Source organism: Triticum urartu, chromosome 6, assembly GCF_003073215.2.
Source record: "Triticum urartu cultivar G1812 chromosome 6, Tu2.1, whole genome shotgun sequence".
In the NCBI taxonomy this organism is placed as follows: Eukaryota; Viridiplantae; Streptophyta; class Magnoliopsida; order Poales; family Poaceae; genus Triticum; species Triticum urartu.
The window spans coordinates 556,853,466-556,867,642 of record NC_053027.1 but is presented as its reverse complement, the minus strand read 5'-3'; positions in this window follow the sequence as shown (position 1 = coordinate 556,867,642).

Sequence of the window (14,177 nt, the reverse complement as noted above, 5' to 3'; positions counted from 1 at the left end):
TATGCGAAGCATGTCGGTAGAACCAGTCTCGCGTAAGCGTACACGTAATGTCAGTCTGAGCCGCTTCATCCAACAATGCCGCTGAATCAAGGATCAAGTAGTGACGGCAAGCAATATGTATATACCCACTCCCACAACTCCTTTGTGTTCTACTCATGCATATAACATCTACGCAAAAACCTGGCTCGGATGCCACTGTTGGGGAACGCAGTCATTTAAAAAAATTTCCTACGAACACGCAAGATCATGATGATGCATAGCAATGAGAGGGGAGAGTATCGTCTACGTACCCTCGTAGACCGTAAGCGGAAGCATTATGACAACGCGGTTGATGTAGTCGTACATCTTCACGATCGACCGATCCTAGCACCGAAGGTATGGCACCTCCACGATTTGCACACGTTCGGCTCGGTGACGTCCCGCGAACTCATGATCCAGTAGAGCTTCGAGGGAGAGCTTCGTCAGCACGACATAGTGATGACGGTGATGATGTTCCTACCAGAACGGGGCTTCGCCTAAGCACCGCTACGATATGACCGAGCACTACTAGGGAAAAGCCTAGTAGTAGCGCGGGTTTTTAGGCTATCAGCAGCGCGGGGGGGGGCGCTACCAATAAGGCGCTACAGCTAACTCCTAGTAGTAGCGCTATATTCACCCGCGCTACTACTATTGACTATAGCAGCAGCACTTTTACAGAACGCGCTGCTATAGCGATTTCCTAGCCCTGCGCTACTGCTATATCTTTCATCATTTCAGCCCCGTTTCAGCTTCAATAAACTACAATTTCGAGATACTAGGTACTACTAGATATCAATTTCATAAAGGCATAAAGCATTATAGGTACTAGGTAGTATTCCCCCAGTTCCAAATTACTATAGCAGCAGCACTTTTACACGACGAGTAATTTGAAATGGACGGAGTACTAGATAAGAATTTCATATATACTCAACATGCATCCTCAAGCAGTACTAGGTGATATCGACGACGATCATCATATGTAGTTTTAGATGATATCGATGACGATCATCATATGTAGTTCTACATGATATCGACGACAATCATCATATGTAGTTCTAGATGATATAGCCACACACACACACATATGTAGTTCTAGATGATATCGACGACGATCATCATCCTCAAGCCTGGACGGCGGGTGTTCCTGATAGTAATTAGGATGGCCTGCCCAACACGAAGATTCTTGCCAACGAGGAATCTCTTCCAGCCAACCGAGTTTAAGTGTGTGCGACCGTCGTCTGTGTCCATGTGGTAAGTACAGGTGGTGACGGAGCCCCTTGCGGTAAGGCGTAGTCCAGCTGAGCCTTCTTCATCAGGCTCGATACCACAACTCGCAGATAGGTTCTTTGGCAATTTCTGAATAAGAAAAACATATCAATTAATAAATAGCTTGGCACATACTCTTGAAAATATATTTCTATTAAGTCTACATTTCTACACTATCAAAAGACACAGTACTACGCATTTGTACTAATTAATCATGAATTCTACTAATAAGTATATATGGATTATCTAATAGATTCCACGTAGCATATCATCAACTAGATTCCACATAGCTTATCATTGGACTCTACACTAAGCATATCATCGGATTCACTAAGCATATCATCGGATAATTTGCATTTGTAAGTATAACAATAAAGCATATATATATATATATATCATCAACTTACTACAGTCAGCATAACATACCATTTCATGCCGATCGACCATGGTACTTGTCAGGCGGGTCACGAATGGCACCCCGACAAATTCATCACGTGGCGGAATTATGTCCCATAGGTTGCGCACCTCCTCCTCGCGCCAGCCTCATTCTTTGAGCTACGATGGCTTCACGAAGTGGGTTCTCATCATCTTCGTCATCTTCATCATCTTCGTCATCTTCATCATCTTCCTCCAGGTTGAGATATATGACAGCCAGCTTGGGTCTTTCTGCTCTGAAGGAGAACCTGATCAACTCACCACCAGTAAGACGCATGTGGGCGACGAAACGAGCCCATCCATCTCCTCCAATCTGCGACATATTGCTTCCTTTCTCGACCTCCATAGTGTACGGGCCCCCAGGAGCCTCAAATGTCACAGTTCTCCTGTCAGCTTGTTGAATTTCAACCTCACATTGCATGGGACGATCTGTGTAAAAAAAGCAAAATGACACAATGCAGTAATGTCAACACTAAAAATAAAATAGTTGTTACATTTCATCTAATTTCTTACCGCCGCATGATGAAAACTCGGCGGGAAGTATATACCGAACAGCTTGCCAGTTGCAAGGCTGCTGGTGCACCTTGACTTGCACAGTCGACATAGTGGTGGTGGTGGCGGCGCCATTTTCCTAAAGCAATATGAGCAAAGGATTAATGATCCACTTCACAAGAAAGAAAAACAGTAGCATGTGATTGTAACTAAATTGGCACCTACATTTTGCCAAAAAATAACTTATTACAAAAAAAACAAAAACATCTACATATCCATGTACAGAAAAAATAACAATAAAATGATGCATACTAAATCAACTAGCCTACTAAATCAACTAAATCAACTAGCCTACTAAATCAACTAAATCAAAATGTTCTAAATCAACTAAATCAACTAGCCTACTAAATCTACTAAATCAAAATGTTCTAAATCAACCAAATCAACTAGCCTACTAAATCAACTAAATCAAAATGTTGCATATGAACTAGCCTACTAAATCAAAATGTAGCAGGGAGGAGGGAGAAGGAGGGGCGACTCGAGGAGGGAGAAAAGAGTAGGACGGAGGAGGAAGGCGGAGCGAGGAGGGGCCGGCCGGTGGCGAGTCGAGGGAGGACGGAGGAGGAGGGCGGTACCGAGTCCAGCGAGGAGGAGAAGTTGACGGCGTCACAGAGGGAAGAGGGGTAGGCGATGGCGGCTGGCCGGGGCGACGGCGGCCGGCGGGGGAGGACCGGCGCGCGGGGGGGGGGGGGGGGGGGGGGGGGGGGGGGGGGGGGGGGGGGGGGGGGGGGGGGGGGGGGGGGGGGGGGGGGAGTGAGTCTGAGTGTGTGAGTGTGTATCGCGGAGAGGAGCGGTAGTGGGGGTGGAGATAGCTAGTTTTAGTAGTAGCGCTCTAAAGGCGAAGGCGCTACTGCTAAACTACCTATCAGTAGCGTTGTCCGAGTAAACGCGCTCCTGCTAGAACTAGCTTCGTGGCGGGGTCATGGGAATTTTAGTAGTAACGTGTTTATGACGTAACGCGCTACTTCTAGAACTTTATCTGTAGCGTGGTTTGCACAGGCGTGCTACTGCTACTGAGCACCAGCGTGCTTTTTTGACCCTCACTACTGCTAAAATTCTGTATATAAGGTTTTCCCTAGTAGTGGAGGTGGATTATGGTGGTGGTGGGGGGCACCGCACACGGCTTGGAACAATGAACTTGTGTGTCTTAGGGTGCCCCTGCCCCCGTATATAAAGGAGTAAGGGGGGAGGCCGGCCGGCCCTAGTGGCGCCCAAGGAGAGGAGGAATCCACCTCTTAGTAGGAGTAGGATTCATCATTTCCTAGTGCTACTAGGAAGGAGGAAGGGGGAAGGAAAGAGAGGGAGAGGGAGAGGGAAAGTGGGGCCGCACCCCCTCCCCTAGTCCTATTCGAACTCCTGGGCTGTTGCCCTCTCTCTCCCCTAAGCCCACTAAGGCCCAATACTTCCCCGGGGGGTTCCGGCAACCCCTCATGCACTCTAGTTTTCTCCGGAATCACCCGGAACACTTGCGGTGTCCGAATATAGCCGTCAAATATATCGATCTTTATGTCTTGACCATTTCGAGACTCCTCGTCATGTCGGTGATCATATCCGGGACTTCGAACTACCTTTGGTACATCAAAACACATAAACTCATAATACCGATCGTCACCGAACATTAAGCGTGCGGACCCTACGGGTTCGAGAACTATGTAGACATGACCGAGACTTATCTCCGGTCAATAACCAATAGCGGAACCTGGATGCTCATATTGGTTCCTACATATTCTACGAAGATCTTTATCGGTCAAAGCGCATAACAACATACGTTGTTCCCTTTGTCATCGGTATGTTACTTGCCCGAGATTCGATCACCGGTATCTCAATACCTAGTTCAATCTCGTTACCGGCAAGTCTCTTTTACTCGTTCCTTAATGCTACATCCCGTAACTAACTCATTAGCTACATTGCTTGCAAGGCTTATTGTGATGTACATTACCGAGAGGGCCCAAAGATACCTCTCCGACAATCGGAGTGACAAATCATAATCTTGATCCATGCCAACTCAACAAATACCATCGGAGACACCTGTAGAGCACCTTTATAATCACCCAGTTACATTGTGACGTTTGGTAGCACACAAAGTGTTCCTATGGTATTCGGGAGTTGCATAATCTCATAGTCACCCAGTTACTTGACTAGCTCGTTAATCAATGATGGTTATGTTTCCTAACCATAGACATGAGTTGTCATTTGATTAACGGGATCACATCATTAGAGAATGATGTGATTGACTTGACCCATCCGTTAGCTTAGCACGATGATCATTTAGTTTGTTGCTATTGCTTTCTCCATAACTATACATGTTCCTATGACTATGAGATCATACAACTCCCGAATACCGGAAGAATACTTTGTGTGCTACCAAATGTCACAACGTAACTGGGTGATTATAAAGGTTCTCTACAGGTGTCTCCGATGGTGTTTGTTGAATTGGCATGGATCAAGATTAGGATTTGTCAGTCCGATTGTCGGAGAGGTATCTCTGGGCCCTCTCGGTAATGTACATCACTATAAGCCTTGCAAGCAATGTAGCTAATGAGTTAGTTACGGGATGTAGCATTACAGAACGAGTAAAGAGACTTGCCGGTAACGAGATTGAACTAGGTATTGAGATACCGACGATCGAATCTCGGGCAAGTAACATACCGATGACAAAGGGAACAATGTATACCGTTATGCGGTTTGACCGATAAAGATCTTCGTAGAATATGTAGGAACCAATATGAGCATCCAGGTTCCACTATTGGTTATTGATCGGATACATCTCTCGGTCATGTCTACATAGTTCTCGAACCCGTATGGTCCGCACGCTTAACGTTTGGTGACGATCAGTATTACGAGTTTATGTGTTTTGATATACCGAAGGTAGTTCGGAGTCCCAGATTTGATCACGGACATGACGAGGAGTCTCGAAATGGTCGAGACGTAAAGATCAATATATTGGAGGCCTATGTTTGGACATCGGGATGGTTTCGGATGAAATCAGGAGTATACCGGAGTACTGGGAGGTTACCGGAACCCGCCAGGAGGTATATGGGCCTTATTGGGCCTTAGTGGAAGAGAGGGGAAAGAAGCAAAGGAGGGGGCACGCCTCCCCAAGCCCAATCCGAATTGGAGGGGGGCTGGACCCCCCTTTCCTTCCTTCTTCCCTCTCCTTCCTTCTCTCCTAGAACCAACAAAGGGAAGGGGGGGGAATCCTACTCCCGGTGGGAGTAGGACTCCTTGGGGCATGCCTAGAGAGGCCGGCCCACTCCCCCTCCTCCACTCCTTTATATACGGGGGAGGGGGGCACCCCATAGACACACAAGTTGATCATTGATCTTTAGCCATGTGCGGTGCCCCCTCAACCATAATCAACCTCGGTAATATAGTAGCGGTGCTTAGGCGAAGCCCTGTTCTGGTAGCTACATCATCACCATCATCACGCCGTCGTGCCGACGAAGCTCTCCCTCGAAGCTCTACTGGATCGTGAGTTCACGGGACGTCACCGAGCCGAATGTGTGCAGATCGCGGAGGTGCCGTACCTTCGGTGCTAGATCGGTTGATCATGAAGACGTACGACTACATCAACCGCGTTGTCATAACGCTTCTGCTTACGATCTACAAGGGTACGTAGACGATACTCTCCCCTCTCGTTGCTATGCATCACCATGATCTTGCATGTGCGTAGGATTTTTTGAAATTACAACGTTCCCCAACAGTGGCATCAAAGCTACGTTTATGCGTAGATATTATATCACGACTAGAACACAAAGGAGTTGTGGGCGTGGGTATATACATATTGCTTGCCGTCACTAGTTGATTCTTGATTCAGCGGCATTGTTGGATGAAGCGGCCCAGACCGACATTACGCGTACGCTTACGCGAGACTGGTTCTACCGACGTGCTTCGCACACAGGTGGCTAGTGGGTGTTTGTTTCTCCAGCTTTAGTTGAATCGGATTCAATGAACATGGTTCTTTCTGGAGATCAAAAAGCAATCACTATACCGCGTTGTGGTTTTTTGATGCTTAGGTAAGAACGGTTCTTGCTCAGCCCGTAGCAGCCACGTAAAACTTGCAAGAACAAAGTAGAGGACGTCTAACTTGTTTTTGCAGGGCATGTTGTGATGTGATATGGTCAAGACATGATGCTAAATTTGATTGTATGAGATGATCATGTTTTGTAACACAGTTGTCGGCAACTGGCAGGAGCCATATGGTTGTCACTTTATTGTATGAAATGCAATCACCATGTAATTGCTTTACTTTATCACTAAGCGGGAGTGATAGTTGTAGAAGCAATAGTTGGCGAGACGACAATGATGCTTCGATGGAGATCAAGGTGTCAAGCCGGTGACGATGGTGATCATGACGGTGCTTTGGAGATGGAGATCAAAGGCACAAGATGATGATGGCCATATCATATCACTTATATTGATTTCATGTGATGTTTATCCTTTATGCATCTTATTTTGCTTAGTTCGGCGGTAGCATTATAAGATGACCTCTCACTAAATTTCAAGGTATAAGTGTTCTCCCTGAGTATGCACCGTTGCGACAGTTCGTCAAGCCGAGACACCACGTGATGATCGAGTGTGATAAGCTCTACGTTCACATACAATGGGTGCAAGCTAGTTTTGCACACGCGGAATACTCGGGTTAAACTTGACGAGCCTAGCATATGCAGATATGGCCTCGGAACACTGAGACCGAAAGGTCGAGCGTGAATCATATAGTAGATATGATTAACATAGTGATGTTCACCATTGAAAACTACTCCATCTCACGTGATGATCGGTCATGGTTTAGTTGATATGGATCACATGATCACTTAGATGATTAGAGAGATGTCTATCTAAGTGGGAGTTCTTAAGTAATTTGATTAATTGAACTTTAATTTATCATGAACTTAGTACCTGATAGTATTTTGCATGTCTATGTTGTTGTAGATAGATGGCTCGTGTTGTTGTTCCGTTGAATTTTAATGCGTTCCTAGAGAAAGCTAAGTTGAAAGATGATGGTAGCAAGTACACGGACTGGGTCCGTAACTTGAGGATTATCCTCATTGTTGCACAGAAGAATTACGTCCTGGAAGCACCGCTAGGTGACAAACTCGTAGCAGGAGCAATGCCAGATGTTATGAACACCTGGCAGAGCAAAGCTGATGACTACTCGATAGTTCAGTGTGCCATGCTTTACGGCTTAGAACCGGGACTTCAACGACGTTTTGAACGTCATGGAGCATATGAGATGTTCCAGGAGTTGAAGTTAATATTCCAAGAAAATGTCCGGATTGAGAGATATGAAGTCTCCAATAAGTTCTATAGCTGCAAGATGGAGGAGAATAGTTCTGTCAGTGAACATATACTCAGAATGTATGGGTACCACAACCACTTGACTCAACTAGGAGTTAATTTTCCTGATGATAGTTTCATTGACAGAGTTCTTCAATCACTACCACCAAGCTACAAGAGTTTCGTGATGAACTATAATATGCAAGGGATGGATAAGACGATTCCCGAGCTCTTCGCAATGCTAAAGGTTGCGGAGGTAGAAATCAAGAAGGAGCATCAAGTGTTGATGGTCAACAAGACCACCAGTTTCAAGAAAAAGGGTAAAGGGAAGAAGGGGAACTTCAAGAAGAACAACAAGCCAGCTGCTGCTCAAGTGAAGAAACTCAAGTCTGGACCTAAGCCTGAGACTGAGTGCTTCTACTGCAAAGGAACTGGTCACTGGAAGCGGAACTGCCCAAGTATTTGGCGGAGAAGAAGGATGGCAAAGTGAAAGGTATATTTGATATACATGTTATTGATGTATACCTTACTAATGCTCACAGTAGTGCCTGGTTATTTGATACTGGTTCAGTTGCTAACATTTGCAACTCGATACGTCTGATAGCACTTAGCCAAATCATGTACATTGATAAGGTAATAAAAAAGTTTTAATATGGAGAACACCAAGAAAGGCTTACTCCCAATGTCACCTGGCATAGTACCCGGCCTGAATAAGTGTCCTAGAGTCAGCCGCACCAAGAAGGTGGATCCTCCTGGAGATCCTTTCCTTCTCCACTCCCCAAGTGCCTTGCCACCCAAGTAAAGAGGGGGCGTATGACTATGAGCCGATGGAGCTATTTCCCCTTGGTACAACCAAGAAGGCAGCCCACTACGACCACCTAGAACCTAAGGTTTCAAAACATTTTTAAATCTTTTAGGGTACCTCAAGGACATTCTCATCAATTTCACCGGAGTACTTCTGGGACCGTTGGAACCTTTTTGGTTTCATCCTATACATCTCAGATGCATTTCTCTCTTAATCTTAACACTTCCCCGTTCTCTATCAAACTGTTAACAATTAAGCGTGTGTCCCTACAGGTTCGACAATATGTGGACATGACTTAGAACACCTTTTGGTCAATAATCAAAAGTGGAGTGTAGACACACAAATTGATTCCCATATACACACGTAGATATTTATCGAGTGAACCTTTTGTTTACATACACATTTTCCTTTGTTTCATAGTACTAAACAAAACCTGAGGTGAGACTTACGGTATCCTTGTGAATCACTTACTTGATCACAATAGCAAGTTATCCTCATCCTAGTTTTGTTCTCTTTCCTCATTTCTGTATTCCGGTATCACCGTGATTATATAAATGGTGTGTCTAGACGATGATGTATATCGTAATACTGAGTGGACCCAGGGAGTACCTCTTTATTGTTGGAGGAGCAAATCCCATTCTTGAACTATCATGTCCTTAGACATTTTTTATGTACCCGAAAGTTACCGTTATGATCACCCTGTTATTAGTAACTTTTGGCAAACCCAAATGAACCATCCGATATGAAGGTACCCGACATTCTCATGGTCTAAGGATGTGATGTGGGTATACATTAACACTTGACATAATAATATTGATAACAACTTGACGATGAGATCTCATACTATATCATTAGTTGGGTCTAGCACATTGTTCTTCGACATTGTGTTCTCATTATTAGTGGCATCCTTGTTATTTTAACAATAACCGTAATCAAGAAAACTAGATTATCTACAATACATGAGCTAGTCTAAGAGGTGAGACTATGTAGTTAGTTGGTGTTTGTCTTTCTACACATGAAACTGGATTTTCATCCGAATCTCATATTCTGAAACCATTACAGTTATAGTGCAGAAATGTAAACTTAATTATGAAGGTGGAAGTAAATAATAATATTTTATTATTTCCTATAGGGCATATGTCCAACAGATTTGGTGCACGGCGCTGGATTTGCTCTTAGTTCGTGATTGCCTTGAGTCTTTTGCCCAAAATAGCCCGCAACATTATATTCTGAGAAGAGGTATGTGGGAATCTTGAATGCAGTTAATCAAGTGGAAATCACCAAATATCCCTGGACAGTCGAGACGTCGACCATCCAACGCAGTTCATCAAATAAAAACGAACATGTATTTTTTTCCACGTCACAAAGCTGGACACCGAGCTTAATAAAAAAATTTAAAACTAAAGGAAGACTACTCCACGTTGTAGGTGAGGTTAACGACCCCCACACTGGAGCAGCCGGCCTCATTGTCATTGGCAGCCGGCGCCAACCAGCTAGAGCCGCCAACAAGTGTCGTTTTGACATTGTTGTTCTGTTAGTCCGACACATGTTTGTCGTCGGCCTCGAGCTCCTCGAAGAGTCACTCCCACTGTGCGTTGGTGATGTAGTCCTTGCGGCGGCTTCACACAGATGCGAGCATCGCCCTATTCTTGTTGTAGACGCCTAGGTTAACAAGGAGCTCCGCCACTGCAGTGGCATCCAAACGCTCCGCCTCGAGTTGAGCCACTGCCGCGGGTTGCTCATCCAAGAGCACAAGGTTGAACTGCTGCTCCACCTGCAGCATGGTGAAGCAGGGCGCCAGCGTAGTGTCGACGACCATCACCCCTCCTCTTCGGCCGCGGGGCTTGGTCATGAGATCGCCCTCCTGTTCATCCTCCATCTCCTCCTCCTTTGAACTCGACTCGGAGGGCTCGGATGTTGGCCCGCCTCAATGCAGGCCTGGCGTCGGGTGTCTAGGGCGCGGACCTCTGCCACGATTTTAGTGTCACTCCAACGTGAGCTGATTATACCACGTAGCCAAGGACCGCACCATGCCCGATGGCCGAAGATATGGAGTGGACTAGGGGCTCATACGGCTCTAAAGTTGCATGCGAATGGTGGGAGGATGGGCTCGGAGGTGTTATTTTGGGGGAGGCTGGCTGGCTTTAACTAGTCATGGCAGGGAGCCGTGAAGGTTCAATGCGGACAGCAAAGTCGATGCGGGTAAGCAGGCGGATGACCACACGATGCAAATGCTGACATGCTAATGGTTTAAGGCCGTTCGGAAGGGTTTTTTGAATGGGTCCGGGGTGTCGGAGTCTGATGTGGCAGGCGTCCAAACTCCCCCAGAGCTCCCTCGATCTGGAGCCAGTTTATAGAATTTCAGACATTCGGACCGATATCATCTGTTTTGGTGATCTGTACTAAAATTGTCCAAACGGACGGTGGGAATGATCCATGTTAGAGATGGCCTGCCTCGAGTTGACTCACTTCACTCACATACTTTGGCAACCTGGCATTAACACTCAAACTTGTTGGCCCCTAGAGTGAACCAGAAAGCTGCTCCGATCTTTTTTCGGTTCATACTTATCAAAAGACCGTATTTCTCTTCGTCAATATTATTTGTCACAGCTTTAGTACACTTTAAAATATTGTGGACTTCAATCGTCCCAAAATAAGTGTCTCAGGGTTAGTATAACTTTATACTAGAGTTAGTATAAAGACACTTATTTTAGGACGGAAGAATATTATATATCATCTCCTCTCCTGATCAAAACAGTCGGACCGATACGCCGCACATATTCTGGAAGTGGTGTTAGTGGAGTTGACTGGGACGGACCGATACGCCGCACATATTCTGGAAGTGGTGTTAGTGGAGTTGACTGGGATGGCATATGCTCGGGAGCCTGACGGAAACCGTTGATGGTTCCGTAGTGACACTGATGGTGCTACTGCCCCATGTTTGAGATTCTTTTCAGAACGTACCGGAAGAATACCAGTTTTATTCTGGTCTGGCGTGCTTTGACGGCTTGTTCCTCGCGCAGCCAAGAAGCAAGAAGCAACTCGTGCTCCTTCAGCGATGCCTCCGGTGGGCTGTCACCCCCGCCGCAAATATTCTGAATTTGTTATACCATAGATTTTACATTTAAATCTGGAACATAGTAGCAGAAAAAAAAAGATTGGGTCCATTTACAATGAAGAAAATGGGCCATATTCAAGCCCAGTCCGCATGTGTTTCTATTTGCGCCATGATTTGATTTGATTTTTTACTTTCCAGATAAGCATTTTGAATTTAGATCCAAAATTTTATATCAGACTAGATACGTATTTTACTTATATCATGTTGAAATTTCAGTCTTTCAATATTTCAAATGATATTTACGGTGATTGGGTGCACAAGTAGCATCAAATGCTCCGGTGCACCAGATACGCCCCATCCACACGGTATAGTGAGTCTCATAAAAAACACGATACAGTAAGCTCTAGTTGGCTTTCGCCAGATCTTAATAGGCGACAAACACATGTTCATCAACAGTGCACACTTATAGGCACTAGGGCCACGTCGTAGCCCGTTTGACCGTTTGACCTCATGATACAGGGCAAGCCAGATCTTAATAGGCGACAAACACATGTTCATCAACAGTGCACACTTATAGGCACTAGGGCCACGTCGTAGCCCGTTTGACCGTTTGACCTCATGATACAGGGCAAGCCATTGGAGTGGCCCGATCTTCACGAATTAGGGGTGTATTTGAGGTAGTACACGAGGAACAAGGAGCAACACTCAAGAGAAAACCACTCTCATAGACAAGATTCACACACAACTAGTCAAATCCCAATGCAAAAGGTGATACACTCCAAGATCCAAACAATAACAAAGTAAAAGTTAGCTAAGGTAGGCTCCTCTCCAAATTCAAGAGGAATTGGAGGTCTTGAGAGATGGGGTCTTGTATTCCTATAGGAATCTTCTCGTAAGAGGTCTTGTAATCCAACAGATTCTTCTCTTGCAAGGGATCTTGATACGGAAGGAGGAGGTAGATTGAGCAAAGCTCTCCTAAGATTTAGTTTATATTTTGCTAACTCTAGATAGGAGGAGGAGTATGGTATATATAGTTTAGCGACGAAGAGATAGTTATGTCGGGAAAGGTAACAGGCATGTGACGCACCCTCTATCCGACTTACGGCTGATAGGGTATGAGGGCTCTGGGTAAGTCGGACAGGTGGTCCGATGTTTTGTCCGACGTATCGGAGGTTGTGTCGGATATTCTTGTCATACATTCCGACAGTTCCCAAAGAACAAACATGAAGTCGGATGTTGGATCAGACACTCTGTTAGAATGTTCGACTTTCCCGCTGGTTGTTGGCTGACTTTGTCTGAGGTACTCCTTGCTTCTTGTTTCTCGCCTTACAAGCTTCTCTCGTGGATGGTGTCGGCCCGTCCTTGTGTGTGTTTGCCTCCATTGCATGTTCGTCATTCGACTCAAACCTAAAGGTGCAAAGGGTAGGTGTGTCAAGTAGTATACCATTTGTGTGAGAACCAAGTAGACACACATAAATGATATAATTATCCATAATACGTGATGAGTGTGTCCTTTGTCGATGGAGCCATGGCCATGGTGGTGACCCTAGGGTGCACCACCACCTCACTTGGCTAGATTTTTTTACAAGACACAACCCGACCCCATAGATCATTGTGGTAGTTCTTGGGGATAAAGAAAGCACATAGCTTCAAAAATAGTATCATTTTTTTAGATAGCTAACCGCAAAAAATATTATCGTTCAACATGACGAAATCATTTATTGCAAATCATGTTCAGGTATCATAAATAAGAACATGGAAATAAATACATCAACATTCATTCTTACCTGAAGTATCGCCAATGTGACCAAAAAAAATTTAACATGGTGTTACATGAAAAAAAATGGATATAAGTACACATATTGATCATTATTTGAAAAAAATTACCACACACATAACTCAAAATTAAGGGCATCGACTTATTTTGAAAGAAAGATAGAGAAATAGGTTGTGAACAACAAATTGCATTCATGAATGCAGGTCGAATTGGTGTGGTAGTTAAGAAGGCGTAAATGTATATTTAAAAACTAATATTTGTCCACATCCATTGGATGAAATGTAGGTAAATTAGTGATTCCTAGACTTAGATCCAAATTATCATGTTCTTTCCAGTGACTAGGTTTCCTCCTCCCGTCAGTGCCACCACCAGTCTGCCCCATCTCCGATGGCCTATGGACCATAGCGGTGCAGAGGACCCCGCCCCCACCGGCGGAATGGATTGCACTATCATTTTTGTTAGGGGTCAACATATTTGGTTGGGGCTGTGTGGCGGCAGTGATATTCCTAAATATAAATAATGTCTCCCGCGTTCGATCCCTGACCGAATGGTGTGTCTAGTGTCGTTAGAGGGTGTGTGGAGGTGTGTCGTTGTCGGATCTCATGAGATTCAGTCGGTGCTGGTATTTGGTGGATTTGTTTAGATCTAGTATTCGTCCATTCATTCGTGTGCTTACATATTTGATCCTTCCGATCTAAGACTCGCTTCATCAGCGACGATTGATGCTCTGATGCGCTGGACCTATAGGGCCTTAGCACGTTGACTTCCTAACTTTCTACTAGAACAAGGTTTGCGCCACTCCAGTGTGGTAGGTGTCATGACGGTGGCGCGCTTCGGCTCACTCTAGTGCTTATAGTCGTCGCGAGATGATCCATGGACCTCTATAATTTTTGTTACCTCTAGCGTCTTTGTACTACCATGATTGATTACGAATCGACTAAAAATTTCTTTCGCAAAAAAATTATCACAATATAATTTTGTTGAGTGAA